The sequence below is a fragment of the Urocampus carinirostris genome, chromosome 13 (assembly GCF_059441175.1).
Source record: "Urocampus carinirostris isolate Australia breed hairy pipefish chromosome 13, RoL_Ucar_1.0, whole genome shotgun sequence".
NCBI classification, from domain to species: Eukaryota; Metazoa; Chordata; class Actinopteri; order Syngnathiformes; family Syngnathidae; genus Urocampus; species Urocampus carinirostris.
This window is the reverse complement of record NC_142361.1, coordinates 28,607,545-28,631,364: the sequence shown is the minus strand read 5'-3', so window position 1 is coordinate 28,631,364 and position 23,820 is coordinate 28,607,545. Positions and strand designations below refer to the sequence as shown.

At 39.2% G+C, this 23,820-nt stretch overlaps 1 protein-coding gene across 1 annotated transcript in view; it reads left to right on the top strand.

Moving 5' to 3' along the window:
* Nucleotides 1-23,820, top strand: part of zcchc24 (zinc finger, CCHC domain containing 24) — a 69,109-nt gene that overhangs the window by 6,600 nt on the left and 38,689 nt on the right. The gene's annotated exons all lie outside the window — the stretch shown is intronic.

The following is a 23,820-nucleotide window of genomic DNA, read 5'->3' as shown; positions in this document are numbered from 1 at the left end:
GAAACACAATAAGACAACTAATCGCAAATAAAACAAAAACATTTTTGCAAAGTATTAAGGACTGATAATCAGACTATATAACAACAACACTTTAAGATTAAGTTTAGTATAAATCTACTTATAACATTCATTGCATGTATATGACATCGCTGTTTTCCATCTGCCATCAATATGTACCTGTATTTACTCATCTTCATTCATGCAATTTTTGCGTTGCATCGTCTGCTACTAGCCACGTGGCCTCCTCTTTCCACGATGCTTTTAATGTACGTTTACATTTTGTAGCATCATACATTTTGTTAGCTTCTTTTGAATATTTCATCTGGGGCTGAGGTTTTGGCTTGATTCCCAACCACTTCTTCATTTTTCTTGTGTTCTCCGTGCGTCTACTTTGGAAAATGATATGCAAATGCACGACCTTATAACGCTTGGGAAAGTCCGGAAGCACAAAGTTTTTCAATGCAGGCTTCTGATCGGCTGCCGAGTATGCAAATTGCCAAACAAACAGAAATTCCGAAATTTCCAAACCGAATAAAGATTTCAAAATCGGAATAAAGCAAACGTTTGATCTGAGAAAGTTGTCGGCTACCCGGGCGGAGACGTTTTGAAAAGTTGTACGCCCGACGTGAAAGATGCATGCCTCGGGCATCCGGGCAGACGTTGTTTCAGACACTGGTTATTACCCTCCCTACTTGTGTTCAACCAAAAAACAATAATTTCAAGTCAACCTTAGGGATTTCCTAAAAACAAAATCTCATAATGGCCCCTTCAGTCCAAACACAGAATTTTGATTAATATAAAATTTGTAAGCATGGCGGCACAGTGGTTAGTACGTGTGTGGCACAGTTCTGAGGTCATGAAATTGAACTTCCTGTGTGGAGTTTGCATGTTCTCCCTGTGATTGAGTGGGTTTCCTCCGGGCACTCGGTTTCCTCCCACATTCCAGAAACATGCATGTTAGGTTGACTGGCCGGTCCAAATTGTCCCTAGGTGTGAATGAGCGAGTGAGTTGTCTGTCTCTGTGTGCCCTGCGACTGGCTGGCTAACAGTTCAGGATGTCCCCTGCCCACTGCCCGATGATGGCTGGGATGGGCTTCAGCACCCCCGCGACCCTACTGAAGATAAGATAATGGATGGACTGATAAAATTTGTAACTTATGAGTTTAAAAATAAAATCAACTATTTTTTTTCCCCGTCACTTGGGGGCATACATTCTGAGAATGATGTTGTGTGGAGATGGCATCACTATGCTGAAGCTTCAGCTAAAGACCCATCCTTGTCCACCGTTTTTTAGCTTAAGATCTTCAACTGATAGTATTCCCAAAAACAGTGGGCTATTGCTTCGTAACTCATATTTTAAAAACACGAAAACGTTCTGTTGTGAAAACTAGAGGCTTGTAATGTACCTCATAATAATATTATGAGATAATTTAGGGGAGATTTTTACTTTAATTGCCATTAAAAAAACAAAAACCAGAAGGCATCTTGATTTGGAGGCAATTTCCCAATAAAACTAGCTTCAGGCATAGCACATTGTAGACTTGTCAAACAAAACTAGTTTATTGTTTGCAAAAACAAAGTTTATTTGCTCCAATTAATGCCGATCGTTCATTTTTTGGACCAAGGTCAAGTTGCGGGTCATAAAGAGCTTTGCAAACTGAGTGACTTTTTGACACTGTTCATATTTGTTTTATCAACCTGTTTTTCCCAAAAGTGTCCAGAGACATATCAAGAGACTTTTTGTGAGACTTTTCTAAAATCCCCTCCCATTTGCGGTCAGTGTAGAACATTTGGACCCTTGTGAACACAGTCGGAATACAATTTCAACCACTGCTTCGCAGACACTGTTTTATTTAATGGTGGTTTGTTCACAAACGATTTATTTATTTGTGTAATTTCGCACAATGTGTGGGTGAGCACTCTGTACTAATAAAAAATGTTTTCAGTTATCGGTTTGAATTAAGTAAAAGGCCAACTAATTTCAGCTGAAAAAAATTCAGTTTCTCCAAGTCAAAAATGTGTATCCAATTTAAAGAATGTCAAGGGATTTTTTGAGATGTGGTTTGTCTTTCCTCCAGCGCGACAAGCGAAAGTAACTTCAAATACAGTAACTTCCTCTGTAGGAACTCTGAATGAAGTTTGCAGATGTTACAGGTGCTCCCTTTACTGTCCAGTAATATGATTTGTAAAGCCAAAACTTTTTGGTGAGTAACTTAGCCTCATAATGATCTGATTTCACTAGGCCTTAGTATCAAATATATCACACCAAGTCGTTTTTCATTATAACTTCTGGTTCCTTCATTTTCTCTCCGATCGACTCATTCCTCTCCCATTGCCTTGGTGAGGTGCAATGGCAAATACCGGTGCTATGTTTCTTTTGCATGGAAGAGTAACGAAAAACAGATGTGAGATTAAATTCTTTGACTTGGCTTTATGACATATGATGGCTGGTCTCCGGGGGTCCGTAAAAGACGTGTGTTCTGATGAAATATTTTGTGCGCAAAGCCAAAGTCCAATGTGTTGGAATTAGATCATCTATTGACCACTCTAATGGGGATTTGGCTGAGAGTAACAAGTTGCATTCCCCTTGGTTTTCCCTAGATGCAGACGTGAGTATTAATCACATGACTGCAACTCTTCCCGTTGAGGCAATTCCAATACATAATCTTGCATGTTTGTTATCCTTTCTGTATCTCTATCAAACATTTTCTGAGAAACACATAAAATCGACTTTAGAACGCGTCCTAAATTGATACATTGAAATACTGTTTTAAATAATCCCAGACAATGTTATTGGAAGATTCCTTGGACTCAATCTTGCCAAAGATGTCAGCATTCCAGGGTCAAACTCCAAATCAAGATGCCTTCTGGTTTGTGTTTCAGATGTTGTTAAACTGCCAGCAATAATTCAAAATGCCACAAAGTCTCCGAACTACGTCCACACCTACACACTTCATCAACAATTCTCATCTTTTGACGGCCTCTTGGCTCTCCTGTCTTTGACTTTACCTTCCAATCGCGCTGTGAAACTTTGACTATTACCTGCAAGCCACTATAATGACAAAGTGGTCTGGCCAACCGATTAGCAATTCTTTGGTTTTCATGCAGTCCATGTTTAACACATTCAAAGACTGCTATGTACACCAAAGTTCCATTTCATTTTCACAGGCCTGGCTGCGAATGTGTTTTTCAATGTACACCAAACCGTTGTCATCCAAACAAACTGTTAAATTATTGCTTACTGAATACAGTCATTCTTTTGGATCAACATTTTATTTGACTGTTCTTGCGTTGAGTGGCGTTTGGATATCGTTTCCAATACTTGGCTTTGAGTGAAAGGCAATTAAACAGTTGACGCCAGTAAAATATTTATGTATGGCTTAAATTGTAAGAGCATTTTTTTAAGGTAATAACATGTTAACATTGAAACCACTAATGGAGGAGTGGAGACAATGGTTATTGATAGTCGAGGGAAAACCACAGGCCTGGCAGCCCGGGCGCTCCCCCTCGTCCCGGGGACGGAGGTGTTATGTAAACTGGCTTTTATTCGGAAAATGAGGTCGCTCCCCCAGTCATGAGCAGAATGCCCCTCGCCGTCACTGCCACGCCTTGGCCGCTTTCCAAGATGTCTTCCACTTGCACTCATGATTTGCTTCAACTCCCGGACCTAATAAGCCCTCCAACAGTTGGCCAAAGTGATGCACGGAATGACATATTCCTACGTTTGGTCATGAACTCATGGATAAATTAGTTTACGGTTGTGTATGGGTGGTCTGTTTCTGTTTATGATTGGCAACATATTTAACGCATTCACATACCTTTTTTTATACTTCTAAATCAGTCATCAACACAAAAATAAACACCTCCCTTCACATGATACCACCTATCCTAGCTGGACAAATCTTAAAGACTCTAAAAATGTCATTTGAAAGACGTAAACACTTAAATTGAGGTTGATAAACTCTGCTGCGAACAAAATAAGTAGCATTGGAATGCATTAGGACATTGCAATTTTTCAAAAATGCTTGTAAGAGGACAAACATCAAACAAACAATCTTGACGGTTTTCAAGGCTGTAAAATGTTTAGAATAAATAATAAATGTGTACCTTTAATGTATGTAGCCATTTTTTTACATTTTGATTTTAAAAAGACTTATTTAAGGCTTCTTTTTTGGCTCCAGACATATATGTTCTTTTGTTATTTAGTCTGCCCTGTGTCTGTCTGGCAACCAGATCAGGGTGTCCCCTGCCCACTGACTGATGATTGCTGGGATGGGCTCCAGCACCCCCGCAACCCTACTGAGGATAAGCGGTGCAGATAATGGAAGGATGGATGGATGTTATTTAGTCTTTAATGGCTCTTTTCAGTTTCTGAACCCTCTCTCAAACTAATATAAATTATTTGTATCCCAATATAATTTAAGATTAACCGTGATCAAAGTCAAGTCAAGTCATGTTTATTTGTATAGCTCTTAATCACAAAGAGTCTCAAAGGGCTGCACAGACCACATATTATTGCAAACCACAGACTATTATTACACCATCCCCCGTTCTAAAACATGAGAGCAAGGAAAAACTCAAAAAGCTCAACATGAGGAAAATGAAACCGTGAGCAAATCAAGTTGATCTATGATTTATTATTTAAAGATTCTGTTATTTACCATAAATTGTACTCACTCAACAGAAATCCTGTTACTTTTTCAAGGTTCATGTATTGATTTATAGTCCCGACAAATAAGATGGCTGCGACCATAAGAATTTCCTTTTTTTTTCTTATTTTTACATTATTTTATTTGGAACTGGTGAGATAAGTGATAAAAGTGTATGAGTATATTAACAATGCATTACCATAGCTGCCAACACTGCAGCTTGTATGTTTTTGCCCTTTAAAAACGCCTAACACAAACAATAAAATTCTACCACTTTTTTTTTAAGAACCAGAAAAAAAATCATGACTGAAACTAATATTTTAGTCTATGGCTGCTTTATCTTAAGGTGAGACTAATTCTCTGTGTGTTAATAAATACATTTCCGTTTTGGTAAAAGTTTGCAACTTTCTGTTGTGAACAAGCACATGTTTGTTTATTTTAAATCCTGGAGATTGATTGTTTTTTTGCGTGTAAAAATAAAGTGTGTGATAGCATCTTAGAATTTTTAATATTATAGGGTTGGCATGTATGTATTACTGTGTGACTAGAAAGTACTAGCTGAACAAGGCTTGCTTCTTCATTCTAGCAAGCTCAAGAGTAGGAATATCCATCCATCCATCCATTATCTGCACCGCTTATCCTCAGTAGGGTCGCGGGGCAGTAGTATTTTACCCAAAATAAATAACTTCTTTTTTTTGGTTTCAAGTTTCTAAAAAGGAATTTTGAACTTAGATAAGCTCAGCTTACAAAACTCCAATGTTTTTTTTCCCCAATAGAGATTGATAGTGGCTTTCCTCATTCTTACATGAAATTGGTTGTTGTTTTTCTTGAAAGATTGAAAGTAAGACAAATGGTACACGGGAAGAGCATGGTTAAAAGTATCTCAATGTGGCAATCACAAAAACAGCATTGTCCTTTATGGCGGCATGCTAATGCTCTTTTTGACTGATCTGTCACGATGCCGGATGGGATTTGAATATTTTTTAAAGATGTCGGAATTTGCCCTGATTTATATTGTGTATGTGGTATCTATTACTCTACTGAAATTCGATCAAGCCATCCTAATCATCTACCAGGCTTAGAACAGTCTCACACCTTAAGTCGAGATCATTTCAGCAGCCTTCAGTGTTGTGTGGCAAATGGTGGCCATTATCTCCTTTTTAGAGTGTCAACATTTTGGGAGATGTTCACACCAAAGGAAGATCACACTTTTGGCTCATTTACGGCTCTGCCAAATGTGTGTGTTTTGAGTAATGGACTTTATGGCAATCCATCATGGCACCCTGGTGTCACGATCAGTACCTGCAGAGGACCCAAATGCGTAGCGTTTCACACAGTGCTTTATTAAAGGATCGGGGAAGTCAGGGTTAGAGGAAAAAGATAGCAATCTGGTGCTCGCTGGGCAGGAGGAGCGGGAAGCCCTCGCGAACGACGCGTGGTCGGAGATCGGAACATGTCGGGTAGCCGGACGAGCGGGAAACTAGGGATCGAGGATGGATACAGGAAACAGAATTGGGCAGGATACGAGTAACTGGGACAGGAGAACAAAGCTTGGATCGGGGATCGATACTGGAAACAGAATCAGGATATGGGTAGCCGGGAAAGGAGGACGGAACTTGGATCGGGGATCGATACAGGAAACAGAATCAGGATACGAATAGCCGGGATAGGAGAACGGAGCTTGAATTGGGGATCAATGCAGGAATCAGAATCAGGATACGGGTAGCCGGGACAGGAGAACGGAGCTTGGATTGGGGATCGACACAGGAAACAGAATCAGGATACAGGTAGCCGGGACAGTTTTTCAAGGCTGCAAAATGTTTAGAATAAATAATAAATGAGTACCTTTAACGTATGTAGCCATTTTTTTTTACATTTTGATTTAAAAAAGACTTATTTAAGGCTTTTTTTTGACTCCAGACATATATGTTCTTTTGTTATTTAGTCTGCCCTGCGACTGTCTGGCAACCAGAACGGAGCTTGGATCCGGGATTGATACAGGAAACAGAATCAGGATACGGGTAGCCAGGACAGTAGGACGGAGTTTGGATCAGGGATCGATACAGGAAACAGAATCAGGATACGGGTAGCCGGGACAGGATAACAGGGCTTGATTCGGGGATCGATATAGGAAACTGGTTGGGATCAAAAGTGCTTGCCTTGCATGCCCTGAGGTTTGCAGACAGACTGACCAGGAGTGAACGAGAATGACGTGTTTAAATAGGAGAAGGACTAATTAGGGAACGAGTGGCAGTTGAGGCTGAAAGAGTGAGCGCAGGTTAGGGCAATTGACAAATTATGAAACCTGGTGTTTCTTTTTGTTTTTTAATCAGATGCGGCATAGTTGTTTTTCCTTCTTACAGTGTTTATTTTTGTCCGAGTCTCCTTTGAAAAAGTTGGCCACTCTGCCTCGGGTAATTTCACAACTCTTTTGCAACACTGATTTGATTGTTTTTATTACATACCCGAGGGGTAAAATACAATAACGAGTTGGTTTGTAAAATACTTGCTCTGTTTGTATTGCATAGTTCACCCTTTTAAGTTAACACTTTTTCATCAATCATTAATAAACAACAAGTCAATAATAAACAACTCATCTTCAGTCGACAACTTGGTTCATAGTTTGCGCATTTTTCAAACACAAAGGACTTTTGTTTTATACAGAAATATGCTTGGAAATATGTTGACAACTCGACAAGAAAAATAATACTTAAAATGAAATAAATACGTAGTGTTATATTCTGACTTAGCATTCATTTGCTTTGCTCTACCTGTTTTATGTGTTGTGTGAAGAGTACTTATAATCGGACATACAACATCTGTTTTGGTTAAGCCTCGGGTCAAATAGATGTCAAAACCATTTTTTTTTTCACGATCACACTCCTGAGTAAATCATAAAAGTATAACTTTTCATAGCGTATTATGAAATTTATGACAATGCGTGGACAATTTGTATCTGGATCGAAGCATTGTTTTAAAGCCAGCAACATGTCAATCTAACATTGAGAATAAGACTAGAACCAAGTGCCATTTTGGATCAAAATCTTTTAAATATGAAGAGCGAAATGTCCAAGATGGTTCTTTCTTCTTCTTTGTAGAAATAATACCTGGTTTTAAGAACCTTTTGAAAGCATTTTGGTTTGATTCTCATTTAACTTGGAGCAGAACTTTGGCGGAGATGAGACGGTAAAACCTGAAAACTGACATGAAGTCTGTTGTATAAGCAAATCTTTCTGTCCGACATGTCTTATTATCTCAATTTAGGAATCCATTTGAGCGGTGTGAAAGCATATACAGTCTCAGCAATCATTTGTCACGCAGTGGAAGGCTGGATCTACTTTTGGCATACCGTACTCTTCTTTTCTCAGATCAGAACTTAAGATAGCTTTTCCTCACTTTGTAAAGGTAATAAAGTTTAAAAAAAAGTGTTAACAATAAACATTAGACCAAAATCTGTTTGGTTCTGGATCCAGACTTTCTGTTCTCAGGCAGGCCGGATCAGTAAAAGAATGTCAAGTCCAAATTCTTCACTTTGTTTTTCCGTATCAGGCTTTATTATTTAGGTTACATTAGTAACTAACCTACCCAATATATTATGATTATGGATGACACGCGATCTTTTCTAAATACCATCACATTCACATACCTGCTTTTTGCCCCCTAAATCGCTTTTTCAAATTTTAATTAAAAAAAATCTTGACTCGGGATTGGTATTTTAGTCTACGGCTGCTTTATCTTAAGCGAGACGAACTCTTTGTGCGCTCCAACGATAACATTTGATTCTACTTTTAGTACAATTTTGCCAATTCCGGTTTTAAACAAGCTCATGATGTATTTTTTTTATTAATATTTGAGAGACGTAATGTGTTTTGCGTGTAAAAATAAGAGTGTGCAATAAAATATACCACTTTTTAAAGTCAACAGCATGTGTTAACTGGTTTTGTTTAACAGTTGAGTAAATGCACACCTGAACTAACTCACCACACTCTAAAAACTCAACATTGCCCCCTAGCGGCCGGAGTGAGTATTTGGTTTGTATTTATTTAAAAACAATTCACAATTTTTAATAGAAAAGACCAGGGGGCTTTTTTTTTACATATTAAAAACTTTATGGGAGGCCGGATTAAATCATCCAACGGGCCGGATCCGGCTTTTGGCTGTGTGTTTGACATGCTTGCTTTAGACTCCAAAGTGGTGGGGAATAGTGGAGGCCCTTAACAGAGCCTCCATCTGTTGATTGGCCCGTACAATCATTATTTAATCAACCCCCGTCACCCACCGAGCTGGAATTATTTACATTCTTGTTCACCAGCTGTTTTCTCTCGCCTTGTCTTTTATCCCCGCACTCCTTCGCTTTTCTGATCCTTCTCCATAAACAATCTTTCAACACGACTGTCATGAGAGAGTGCTTTGCATTTTACACCCGTGATCACTCCAAGCCCCTAGGCCCCTTCTGCATGGCTGTTATTCGCAGATTCAGATTCAGTATCTCTCTCTCTGACACACTCGCTCATGCATAAAAGGGAGGGTACAATTTGAAGGCCCAAGACAAGTTCGGAGAAAGAGAGCCAAGGAAAGCAGTGTGAGGACACTTCCCATGATAGGAAATCAAAGCTTGTAGAATGATATGAGAAAAAAGTGTGGTTTCCTGCCAGCTGGTTTGTGTTCTGTACCAGAAATCCCATTCTTCCGCTCACTTTTTGCTGAGACAACAATCGCCACACTTCCTGTTTTCTTAACCGAGACACTCAACATCAACTCTGAGAGGCACCACACGGTTCAGAGGTGTGTAAGCTGGCACAAGCATTAGCACTCCAAGCAGGAAGTGATCAGGTAAATAATTAAATTCTCTGTTAGGGACACATTAATTGCTTGAATGACACTATGTCCTAGAGCAGGGGTCGGGAACCTTTTTGACTCAAAGAGCCATAAAAGCAAAAAATATTAATTTTATTTTGGGAAAGAGCCACACCATATATTATGAGACAAATTTACTAAATTGCTAAACCGGCGCCCCAGACAAAAGCTTAGTCTTCAGCACATTTATTTTTGATGATTTGATAAAAATTATGAAAAGAGAATAATGCCAGAGCCTCTGTCCCAAATTCAACAAACAGACCACTTTAAACTTGTCTCTTTCTTGCAATTACTCAAGATTGGTTAAACTCCTTTTGACCCTTTTTTTCATACATATTGGTTTCAAAACCAGATGCAAGCATTTATTTTGTAAAAACGTCACAACATTCTGAGAATAGGGAGCCTTATGTGCTTACCTTTGGCGAGAGATGGGAGGGAATGCTTGTACTTTTTGCATAGCTCCACCCATCCCTCCCACTCACCCAATCAAATAACTAAGTTCTCTTCCGGTGTTTTGGCGTATTTACAGTTCTGTGGATTCATCATAAAGTATCTGAACACCCAACACAGATTATATAGTGAACTTTTAAATAAAGGATTCTTTAGCGTTGTACAGCCAAAACGAGTTTTTTCCCCCTTTTTTTGTGTGACACCTTGACTGTAAATTGTAGTGAAAAACGTGCCCTATATATACTGCGAAGTGTTGCCTTCAAATTTGGCCTTGGTTTGTCTTTACGTGTACCTGAATAGGATAGACAATGCCGGTTTTGAACAAGATGGAGAAATTTTGCATGCAATCAAATTGGTCGCTGAGCCACAGATACTCATAGAAAGAGCCATATATGGCTCGCGAGCCATAGGTTCCCGACCCCTGTCCTAGAGCCAGGGGCGCCAACCTTTTTGAAGCTGTGAGCGACTTTTCGTAATTGTTTGGGTCGAAGGGCTACAATTTTGATATACATTTCTAAAATAACAACTTGTGTGATTTCTACGTTGATACTTTATTATTACCAGGTCGCAAAATTATTAAAAGTTTTGTTAACCACTAAAGCATCATGTCAGTTAGAAATCAAATTTAGTAGAAAATTGCAATAACCCACAACGGTGAGCTATTTTCAGAACCTGTCTGCGGGATACTCAGGTGTTTTTAAGGGGCTACTTGGTGCCCTTGGGCACCACGTTGGAGACCCCTGTTCTAGAGTTTTACATATAATGGCAATACTACTTTATTTTGTCAAAGCTCTTTGTACTCAACTGCACTGTAAATAAATATTTTCCCATAGGCGGAAAATTCAGCAAATTTCAAGCAAATTTAACGATATATTTTGTCTTATTCCTACGTTAAACTGTAAAAATGAATGATAAGACGAAAAAGTAAGAAAAATACAATCAAAAATAACAAAAAATGACACTCAAAATGAGCAAAATCAACTCCTTTTATGGGAAAATATATATATATTTTTTTCTTATCCTAATGTGTTTTAATACTTTTATTTCTCTTGTAATCACGACAAACAATTAAATATTTACCAAGATAAAAAAAGTATTATTGAAAAGTGGAAAAAAAAATAGTCATCCACCTCTCTTAGTAGAAAATTCTGCTTATTTTATGGATTGTTTCCTTTTTCTACTGTATTTATACTATATTTATTTCACTAGTACAGTGCTTCTTAATTATTTATATTCAGATCTCTACTAAATTATGAAGAATATTTAAATAATTACCAACATGAAAAACTGTATTCAAAACAAGAAAAGTAACACTCAAAATGAGCAAAATTATCAACCAAGTGTTAGAAAATTGTAACATTTCAACCAAATCAAACAAATCCTCTATCATAGGATTTTCCACATTTTTAGTCCTAGTTTTCTTTTTTTTTTACTGAGAAATCCTAAAAAGAATTCCCAAAACATTCCAACAATGGGGCAAAGATCGTTGGTTAATCATTTTTTATATAAAAAAAATGAATGTGCACCTTATTTTACTGAAAATGGGAGTGTGTGATAAGGGTCAGAAAACAGTGGAAAAAAGCATACCTAGAATTCAAACCCCACCTCATAGTACAAACAGATTGTGTCCTGTGCACTACATTTCCCTAGACAGGCTCAGCATAAGAATTGAGTTTTATGTGAACAGGGATTGTTTTAACAACCTTCCCGTGCAGCCATACAACTTGAGGAATAGTTTTGAGACATCCATTGCCTAAAACTACATAATACATGCATAATTCTGACTAGGAATATTTAGTTGAAATGGTCTTAAATTTGTATTTAAGCTCCAAACATTCTTTCTGTGGTCTTCTCATCAGTCTGCAAAGGCAGCAATAAAACCCAGACTCCGTTTTACTGAAGCCAATAAAGAATCTCTTTCCTCAGTTGCTCATCAATCTTTCAACGTAAATTACACCAATGATACTTACACTCATACCTAATTCCTTTAATTTCTAACACGCCTCTTAATAATACAGTATTTCCTCTCGTCTGTTGAATATACTGTATCTTCCCTCTCGCTTCCCGGCAACACATGGAGTGATTAACTGCACAGTAACCTCTGTGTGGCTTGTGTGCATAACACAGCAACAGTGTCACCGGGGTCCTGGACCATTCACGGCCTGCAGGAACTCTGTCGCCGAGATGGCTCGCCTGAAACCGAGAAGAAAGCGGGGGAGGGAGGTCGGAGGTCGGATATTCACGCCGAAGTAATATCCTGTGAGGATAGCGGTTACAAAACGTTTTTTTAATATACGGTATTTTTAGGCGCACCGGATCATAAGGCGCACACCCAGGAAGTAGTCTATTGAGGTATTTTGTCCACATACAGTGGTACCTCCCCCGCGACCCTAATGAGGATAAGCGGTAAGGCTGATGAGATGAGATGAGACAGTGGTACCTCTACATACGAACAAATTTTCCCGATATGAAATACCGTAAATTCCGGACTATAGAGCGCACCTGATTATAAGCCGCACCCACCAGATTTCGGAGGGAAAACCGATTTTGTCCATACACAAGCCGCACCTGTATATTAGCCACATGCTCCCACATTGAAAAAAGGCAATTCTAACACGAAATTAACCCATACCCGATAAAGTCAACAATACACAGCCGGCTAAATGAACGGTAAATGATACCGGTACTTAAGGTTTAATGCAGACCTGCAGAGTCCGGGTGCCCGTTGAAAGTAATCCAAGGAAAAAAGTGTATATTTCCAAAGGTAAGGGTGGGAAAAATATATATCCACTATTGTCGGCCGCGTCCACAAACACGTCTCACCTTTATTCCACTTCCCGTCAGCCCGCGTTCACCCCGCCCCTTCTTTCTCATTTGCTCGTACAAAACATATCAGAATAAGTTTCTAAAATAAATACATTACAAAAATATACAGTTGCAAATACATATTATACATGGTTACACATATTTACCAAGAAAGACGGTACACCGAGAGAGTTTTCAAAGATTTAATAATAATATTATAACTTTCATCCCAAACCATTCCTGTGAAGGGTAGCAAAACGCTACTAGCAACACGCTCGCAACACAGTAAACAGCCCTGTTAAAAAAACATACCGTAATTGTAATAAGCACGGTGAACCGTCCTTATCATCCTCCTTATAACTGACTTCATCAAAGTCGTCTTCCTACAGTATGGGACAGGGATCTTATCACGTAGACGTAGTCCCACTCTCCCTTATTCAAGAACAAGCAAAGTAAAGTTCACGTGTGGTAGCTCTGTTTCCTTCTATATCAGACTGCTCGATTGCGTTTAGCTTGAAAGTTGCGTCATGTACCTTTCTTTTTGCAGTTTGCATGATGAGGATATGTCTACGCTAATTTAACTTGTGCACAAGATAAGAAGTTGCAGTTTAAATCTTACCTTTTGTACTCGAGCGCCGCTGGCGGCCGTTAGAAAGATGACATAAATTGGCCGCATCACTGAATAAGCCGCAGGGTTGAAAGTTTGGGAAAAAAGTAGCGGCTTATAGTCCGGAATTTACAGTAATTAAAAACTAATTGGCCTGTTCCCGTCCTCCCACAAGCATCAAAGTGAAGGCGGTGATCACATACTGTTCCTATCAATTTATATGTATTTTATACGACTATTGATAATTGAAGTTGTGTTTACTCTATAACAATTTGTATTCAGGGAATAACTAAACTTAAAAAAACCCACAATGTATCTTGCCCTTTTTGGTTCTAATAGGGATGGTCTAGGTCAGGGGTGGCGAACAAGTTTGACACAAAGAGCCGAAATTTTTAACTGTGAGAGTCAAAGAGCCACACCACGCACTGACCTGCCATGACAGACAGACACACACAAACACACACATTAAAAACTACCGGTATTTACCATAACACACCCTACTCTCCTTACAATGCAACAAGTATTATTCTTGTGTTGATTTAAAAAAACTAAGCATGAAACGAGGCAAAGAGCCACAGCATATAGAAAAAAATGATGAGGCAAAGAGCCGCATGCGGCTCTAGAGGCGCGTGTTCGCCACCCCTGGTCTAGGCCACTGGTAACGGATGATTACATCATCGTAGATTGCTAAAATCGTCACGGTATTCTTCATAGTCTGTATTGCTGTGAGCAAACAAGTGTCGCCTTGTGTTTGTAATGTTTATCATTGCTTAATAAGAAGAATTTGAAATCATCAATACAGTGGGCAATTGGCGGAGGGTGACAGGTATAAGATTGACAGACAGTACACTCAAAATTGAAGTTACTGTAACTTTAAATGAACATACCCACAAGGAGAACTTAACAGCACAATGTAATGTTTTTGCCTCTAGTAGTTTGCATGAGCAAACTGGACTAGCTTATGCTTGCAGCAAGCAATCACAAGCAGTGAGCAGTCCTGAATGGTCTTGAGTAGAAGCCTCTGGGACTGCTCATGAACTGGATTTTTCTTAGTAATTTAGCAAGATTTTTGTCAAAAAAAAATCTTGTGGTTCGTAATTCTTGTTTGTATTGATGCTCGTATAAAGAGGTATCACTGTGCGGGGTGCACCAGGCTATAAGGCGCGCAGAATTAAAACTACCGTAAGAGCAAGTGTTGCACAAAAATAAACAAGTGTTGTATTTGTGCATTGATTAATCAGCTAAAATATTTCGCTGATCACAATTGTATAACATTGTATGCAATGGGAATCTAACCCGGATAGCGACGGGGAGAGCGCTGAATCCTATCCACTAGCCCAGTGATTCTCAATCAATCTGATTATCCAACGCTCATTACAAGCCACGACCAAAAGGATTTCCACTTCTTAAATTTATTGAATGAAATGATTGTGCAGTTCAAACCAGAGATAATAGAATATATTCACTAGAACCGAACGGCAAAATTACAACAATTCAAGTAATAATATTCCCTTTAATACTCAATTATCTGCATTCTTAATAAAATCCCAAATCCTCCACTTCTGTGGCTTTGTCTTCAAGATAATAAATTCATATCTCATACACTGCGTTTGCAATTGTGTTCAGCTATATTTTTCGCTTGATCAATAATTGCACAAAAATGATCATATACTGGTATGCATTTCACATTTTATCTATAAATAAGACACACTGAATTACAAGGCACACATTCAAATTTCTGTCCAATTCAGCTGCGCCTCATATCCCGGAAAGTACGGTAACCAATGGAGAGACCACAGAACATCACCATGCCCAGTAGGCAGAAAGAGACAAACCACTGTCCAGAACATTTTGTTTTGAATTACTTAAAGTACTGGGACACATTTTCTGTGCTGAGCCAGAAGAAAGTTTTTTTGTTTTGTTTGTTTCATTAAATCGACAGAGGAAGAACTCTGAGAACTTTCCTTCTAATTCCGTTTGATTTGTCCAAAAATGTATGATGCTGTTGGCCCAGCAAAAATAGAGACAAACACATGGAAAACATAAATTCTTTGACGGGGTAATGTCGTCATGCTTTGTTGGATGACTGTATTCTGAGGATAGTTTTCAAGAGCTATGTCCAATTTCTCAGATTGTTTAGCATGACCGTGTTATGGCTTGAATGCCAAATCCTTATCCACAGTTTAAAATAAAAAAAACTCTACTTTTCCAATCCAAAAATAAGCCAATAGATGGGACTACAAAGCTGCCAATTAGAGGAACTTTCCATCAATAATCATTTTTTCAATCGTCCAAATGCTTAAGATTTTATGAAGAACATTACCGTGAAACAGTCATCATTATGCAATAGTTTTAGAAGAAACTTGGGAACATGTTGCTCATTTGAACTTTACTCTGTACCCTGCCAAAACCAATTATCGTAACAAAAGTCCATCAAATCACACTAATTAGATGTCAAAAGTTACAATGAGATTTTGCAAAATAGCGTGCACCAAGCATTCCCAGAAACAGAGAGAAGCAATCAACAGGTTGGGTGCCTCCACTACAAAGAATATTTTCACATTTTCAAGTAAAAAAAACATGTTTTTACTGGAAGATAATTTTGCTTGTTTTTATTAATATCTACTTTACGATAAATTTTTATGATGTGTTTTTGTTCTATTTTGCTCATTTTAAACATATGAATTCATATATTGAGATGTATCTTAAACATTAGATGTATTTAAAAAAGACTACCTAAAACGACTGTCTGTCTGTCTGTCTGTATATATCCATCTAGCTTTGTAGCTCTCTAGCTCTCTAACCATCTCTCTCTCTGGCTCTCTATCACTCTACCTGTCATGACTAGAACGGAATCAGGACCCAAATGCGTTGCGTTAACCACAAGTTTGTTGATAGACAGAGGAAGGGCAGCGCCCACGATCATGCTCGCTGGACGCGGGAAGCAAGCCGCTCACACAATCGGATCGGGCTCTGATTACGGAAGTGGATCTTCCGAAGCGGGAGACGGCGGTGTCGAGGACGGAAAAAACAGGTCGATAGCAGGGACCGGAGAGCAAAAACGTGGTCGGGATCAAAAACGGGTCGTAGCCAGAGACAAACGGAGAGATCAGTAACGGACGGGTGGAAAAACGGGTGCAAAAAGCGGGACAGAGTCAGAGTCAGAATGCTTGCCTTGTGGAAACAGAGGTTTGCTGACGGACTGACAACAGGCGAGTAAAAGGACTGGGCTTAAAAAGGACAGGGAACCAATCAGGTATCCCACAGAAGCTGGCGTCAAACGAGCGGGCACAGGTGATCCAAATCAGTCATCATGACACTACTTTATTTAGATAAGACAATGGCAATGGCTGTTTAAGTTTTAGCTTTTAGCTAATATTTGTGGGGGGTTTTCTCATTTTTTTGAATGCGCAGCTTAAAAACCATAGCAATGATGGCTTTTGGTAAGCCTCAAAATATAGCTGTATTCATATAATGGTCATATACATAGTATTTCTTTTTGCATTGCATTCTGTGTCGATCAACTGGATTAGTCTCCTACAACAAACAACTGTTTACCAGCTCAGTAGCCTAGATGGTAAGGCGCCCGCTTTGAGACTGGGAGGTTCGGGTTCGCGCCCCGGCCGAGTCATTCCTAAGACTTAAAAAGTGGTCGGCGGCGCCCTCTGTTGGCTGCGGCTGCATCGGCTCGCTACAACGGGTCAGGTGCAATCGACATTTCGTTCTGTGTACATTGTTACACAGAATGACAATACAAGGAAATTATTATTATTATTATTATTATATTATAATGTATGACGAATGATTGGGAATTACGGCTCTTTCACATATTTAACATGTGCATTCTCATCACTCCAAATCTTATCTTATTTCTGGTGCATTGAATCCAGCTCATTGATGGACAATCGCCGGAGCCGTGATTTTGAACGAGGATGGAGCCGGACATACAGGGACCCTGTGAAGCCAGCTAGCGCTGGCACATCATTCTGGATGCGGTGTCAAGGGATCAGGGAGTGACACTGCCGGCTTTGTGTCGGGGTCTGAATGGGCACCTAAGGGGAGAGATTGTGGTTTTGAATGGGCACCATTGGGCTAAGCCATAGTTGCCGGGAACGGAGGCCGGTAATTAAGGCGAGCATTGTGCATCTGCAGGATACTGCTAGACGGAGAGGTCAGGAAGGCAGACATGTATTGTTGCCTCAGCAGGGATCTTGGAGGTGTGTCACGCTTGTTTGAATCTTTGGGGAAATTCTAGATACAGTGGTACCTCTTTGTGGGAGCTTAATTTGTTCAAGAATCATGCTCATAGAATAGAATAGAATAGAATAGAATATACCTTTATTGTCATTGTTACAAAATGGGTTGAACATATTGTGACAACGAAATTGGACGTGGCACTCCAGTTTCATATTTTACAGTGAGAATAAAAGAAAACAAAGAGGATAAAGGAACAAAGAAGATAAAGGTTACAATTTACTCAATATTATAGCTTGAGTTGCTCACGTAACGAGCACATTTTCCCGATATGAAATATTTTAAAACTAATTGGTCCGTTTCCGACTACCCAAATGCATCAAAGTTAATCTTAAATATCTATAAAACACTTGTTCCTGATCACTAGAAACACATTCGAATAGTAAATTAAAAATATAATAAAAAGATAAATGATATAAAAAAATAGAATGTGAGTTTATTATGAGGGAGTCTCTGTAACGAAGTTACTGTAACTTTAAGTTTTATTTATCACTTTATTTTGCTCTATAAGCTAAACTCGCAATGCTTTCAAGTTCTAGAGGTCTTTCAACGAACAAACTCTCCAAGGTGATTTGTCTTTGTCTCCCCCTCAAAATGTTACGGAAATGCATAAGCTTCAGCGTAAAACTTGGGAGGCCCAGAGCGTGAGCGGCTCCGAGCGGTCTCTAGTGGGAATGCTCGTGACTTGGATTTTCCGTTGTATGTGGAACAAGATTTTTGTTCCTTAGAAATACTTTATATAAAAATTCTTGTGTTTAGAGGTGCACGTATGTAGCAGTATCACTGTGTGCATATATATACTGGTATGTATATCACCCACCCTTTGTTAGTCCGTCAACAAACCTCTGCAACCGCAAAACGTGTGTTTTGACTCCGGTATCCTCTTTCTGTATCCTGTCCGGTATCGAACCCGTCTATTTTGTCCTGTTTTGATATTGGTCCCTGGTATCCAGTGTCTGGTATCGTTCCCGTCTATCTCTGTCTCCAGTCTCCTATCTGTTATCAATCCTGTCAGTCTCGTTCTGTCCGGTATCGACACCATCGGTCCGGTATCGGCTCATGTAAGTGGTATCGATCTCGTTGGTCTCTGGCTTCCTGTTGTTCCACGCCAGACATCTGTCTTTCTTCTTCCGAATGTGCATGACTGCCCCATTCCCGTAAAGTAAAGCTTGTGTGAGAAAAGTTACGTTACGCCTCTAGCTCCTCCGCCTGTACCGGTTTATGACAATATATATATATATATATATATATATATATATACACATATACAGACAGACAGACAGACAGGAGAGGTGGTCGGGTCATTGTCTTTGACACGGTTACGTTACGTCAGGTTCTGTTTGCTCTTTGTTTGGACATTTTGTTAGTTGTTATGAGACCACTTGTTTGTTTGTTACTTTGTACCTTGGTTTGGAGCCTGCCTTGTTTCCTGCTTTCCCAACCCCTAAAACCTGATACGTATGAATACTGTATATATTTATATAACACAAAAAAACTCATTGGCCACCCTATAGAGTCTTCTCATCCATATGTCAACATACAAAGGATAAGGGCCTGCTCAGAGCTTTGGGTTTTATAACCTTTTTTTCCCCTGCGTGCTCAAGTGTTCTGAAGTACTTTTCTGGCCCGCCTTCCTGAAGAATTGGGGCTGACTTAACCATCGCTTAGAGAAGACTTGTGGTCAGCATGCAAAGCCGCAGGGGTGTGCGCGTACGTGTTCGAGGTAAACCCAAATCAAAAGAGTGGACGCGATCTGCCCCAAGATGTATTTATTTGCACGGACTCGGTTCAAGCGGATTAGAATAACAGTGGGAAAAAATGAGCTGAAAGGAGGGAAAATCTCATTCATCACACATGAAGAGCAGAACCTGCTGATTATGTAAGAAGGAGGAGACAGGTTCAAGCCTTAAAACGAGAGTAAACGTAAGAACAAACAAGCTGCTTGTTAACTTTGCTGATCCCAAGAGGAGACATGCTTTACCTGTGAACCTGTGACATATAGTGAGGGTTCAAATGTGTACGAAAAGGGCTCTTAGAGCAAGCTGGTTGAAGTTAATGATGAAATGCTCTCTCACTGTCTCTCTTTAGCACCCTCCCTATCCCTCTATCTTTTTTTCTCTTTCTCCCTCTCTCTCTTTCAACCACTCTATTTCTTTCTTTTTCCCTCTCTCCCTTCCTCTTTTCTCTCTTTCTCCCTCTCACTTTCTCCCTATCTCTATCTCTCCCCACTCTCTTTCTCTCTATCTTACTCTCTCTCTATTTCTCTCTCTTTCTTCCCCACTCTCCCTTTTTATCGCTCTCTCTTTCTCTTGTTCTCACTCTCTTGTTCCCTCTCATGCTTTCTTTCTCTTTTTCCTCCCTCTTTCTCTCTCTTTCTGTTTCCCTCTTTCTCCCTTACCCTTTCACTATCTTTCTCTTTCATTTTCTCACTCTTTCTATCTATTTGTCTTTCTCTCTCTCACCCTCTCCCTCTCTCTCTCTTTTCCTGCCTCTTTCTCTCTGGTTTTCTGTATCTTTTTTCTCTCATTGTCCTTCTCTTTTTGTCACTCTCTTTCTGTCTTTCTCTTTCCCTCCCTTTTGATCCATCTCTCTCTCTTTCTCCCGGTTCTATATCTCTCCCGACTCTCTTTCTCTCTCTCTTACTCTCTCTCTATTTCTCTCTCTCTCTTGCCCACTCTCCCGCTTTCTCTTTATTTCTCTCTCTCTTTCTCTTGTTCTCACTCTCTTGATCCCTGTCATGCTTTCTCTCTCTTTTTCCTCCCTCTTTCTCTCATTGTCTTTCTCTCGCTTTCTGTTTTTCTCTTTCTCCCTTAGCCTTTCACTATCTTTCTATTTCATTTTCTCACTCTTTCTGTTTGTCTTTCTCTCCCTCTCTCTCTTTCCCTCCCTCTTTCTCTCTGGTTTTCAGTATCTTTTTTCTCTCACTGTCCTTCTCTATTTGTCACTCTCTTCCTGTCTTTCTCTTTCCCTCCCTTTTGATCTATCTCTCTTTCTTTCTCCCAGTTCTTTATCTCTCCCCACTCTCTTACTCTCTCTCTATTTCTCTCTCTCTCTCTTGCCCACTCTCCCTCTTTCTCTTTATCTCTCTCTCTCTTTCTCTTGTTCTCACTCTATTGATCCCTCTCATGCTTTCTCTCTCTTTTTCCTCCCTCTTTCTCTCACTGTCTTTCTCTTGCTTTCTGTTTTCCTCTTTCCCCCTTACCCTTTCACTATCTTTCTATTTCATTTTCTCACTCTTTCTATCTGTTTGTCTTTCTCTCTCTCTCCCTCTCTCTCTCTTTCCCTCCCTCCTTCTCTCTGGTTTTCAGTACCTTTTTTCTCTCACTGTCCATCTGTTTTTGTCACTCTCTTTCTGTCTTTCTCTTTCCCTCTCTTTTGATCTCTCTCGCTCTCTCTCTCTCTTCTCTTCCTTTCTCATCTCTCATCTCTCCCTTTCTCTACTAGCTCTTATTAGTGAGCAGAGTTGAAAGAGACGGTTTTCTAAAAAGAGCCGGAGTTCCCATCACTAGTAGCATGCTTTAGATTCGACACACAGGACAAAGATGAGAGAATGAAGTCTTCTTCCCTATTATGGAACTGGGGATTTTTTTTCCTCATGTGTTGACCGAAAACAGATTTGAAACATCCTTGCTCAGGGTTTCATCTATTTCTCTCATTTATTTTCTTAAGTATGTGTACCCTGCAGCGTGCCAGGAAGTTTCTGGCAGGCTTGAATACTCGGGGTGGCGGATGGTGGGAGGTGCTGCAGCATGGGAATGTTTTTACAGGCCGACCCCCGATCTTCCTTGCAGGCTCAGAATGCACCGTCACTATCTCAATCCTCGCACTCGTGCAGATAGGTTAGCAGAAGCCAGCGGAGACGAGTCCCGTAAGCGGCTCAAGGCTTATCAGGAACCGCACTTTCATAATAGTCGTCTTTGAACCGCTGATAAGAGCAGAGCCAGGAAAGTCAGGCTGGGGTAGGAGGTGAGGGATAGAAACAGGTTTCTCAATGTCGCATGGAAAAAACAAATGTTTAGTTCTCAGTTAAATACCCTAGTACAAGAAAAGTGTAACCATGTGAAGACATAACCCTCTTAAGTTTTGCGATTTTGGAATCTGACTTTCGTGGAAAAATACACAAAAGTGTTTGGATAAACCACAGAATGTCACATAAGACCTCAATCATCACACTTTCAAAGAAGTCAAGTTCTTTTATGTCTTCTTGACACATATGCCATTGAGAACATTTTTGTTTTTGTTCAGTTTATAAACTACGTTTTGGGGGGGCCATTTGCGGCCCATGACCATTATCCAGTGGCCTGCAGCACATACTGAAAATGACATTTCTCTTTAAAAAATAACTTTATGTATATATATATTGTACAGCCTTTTCAAATGTCCAAAGAGGAAAATGAGTAGTTTATTATAATTTTTTTATCATTAATTTTCTTATACGGATTTTGGTGTTTGGTAAATTACAGTTGTCTCTTTTCTGAATATGGCCTCTAGAAAACAGTTTTGGAAGTTTCAATGTTGAATGGGCATCTTAGCTTAGACAATAGTTTGAAGCCTTACTTGCTAATTATGTTAATCTCGATCTCAATCTGAAAAACTAAACATTGCATTTTACTCGTTTTTCTAAGGGTAGATCTAGCTGTTGCCAAATGTGGCCATTTGAAGACAACAAGTTTACAACTATAACAACTTTGCAACTGTGTATTTTACGTTGGCCTACGTTTTAGATATTTTAAAGAGTTGTAAATGTTTCACTTCTCTATCGCTATTGTGCACACATGCATGTAAGAATAGTGCGTAAAAATAAAACACGACGGCGTTACGCACGTCTTGTTTGAATGTACTACGTCATCTTCCTTATCGTTCTTTTTTGAATTTCATTGGCTAACCAATGTGTTGATCATCATTTGATTCTGTTACTACTCGCTAATAACACATGTATGTGTTGGTCCTGCCCTCGGTCACCCTTCTCGAGGGATATGACCAGGGTAGATAGATACTTCTAGCTAAAGATATTTGAAGCTAAAGGAGGCAATGTCCATTGTATCAATACAGGCCCTCAGGATGCGGACCGTAAAAAAGCTTGCTATTGGCCGAGAGTGGTGTCAATCAAAAGGTCAGAGGATAAAGGCCATATTGGAAATCATTTTCGGACTCTGTTTATTTATAAATGCTAATTGCGTGTCAAAACAAACAGATTGCAACAAGGAACGTTTAACGATGCAGAAATGTTTTGGGTGTTTTTTTAATATCTGTCGGCATTTTGGTGTGTTTTGGAGTAAATATTTAAACGGTAATTTACTGGAATGTCCTGGATATCCATACTTGCAGACAACCATCTCATCAGCTGACTAACAGGTGACGTAGTTGGTGAGCTATGTCGCCTTTATAGTTTTGAGTATCTTGTTTCAGACTGATAGTAATGTTTTTATGATGAGTACATTTTCAAATTTCATAACCGAATCCCAAGCTTTCAAATGCAATGTAGGATGATTTTAGTGACTAGTGAAATGGTGAAATCACGTCTTTGTCAACATTTAAGGGGTTAAATTATTTAATCATGTAATTACAGCAAATCAATTGACCTAATCAAAAAAAAATACTGATTCTTGAGTATTCCTGAGGAATTTTGATAACTTTAATCAACAAATGATAATAAGTTATTTAGTGATTTGTTTACAACAACCGCAAATAAAGCAAGTAGTCACCAACATGGTGCTAGTGGGCACCAGGTAGCTCCATGAAAACACCTGAGTAGCTGACTAGTGATGGGTCATTGCGATTTTTTAGGAAATGTATTTTCTAACTGGCTAGAAGTTTGACTGATCCAATTTTAACTCTACTTCTTATAATTATAACGGTAATAATATGATAATAACATAGTAACAACATATTAATAACACAACAAGTTGTTGTTTAAGAAATGTGAATATCAAATAGGTAGCCCTTAGTGCTAGTCAACATAAAACAAACCAAATATAAAAAAAGTTCCTGCTGGCTTTAAAAAGGTTGGTGACCCCTGAACCAGACAATAAGACAAAAGCATCGCTATTGTAATCAACAACCTTCTTAAAACGTATTCAGTTACCACTTTCAATGTGTATGATGATTAAAGCACAAAATATAGGATACTTGCTTCCATAGAGGACAACAGATAAAATAAATTGTTGAGAGGCTGAACTACAATTAATTCTTGTATTT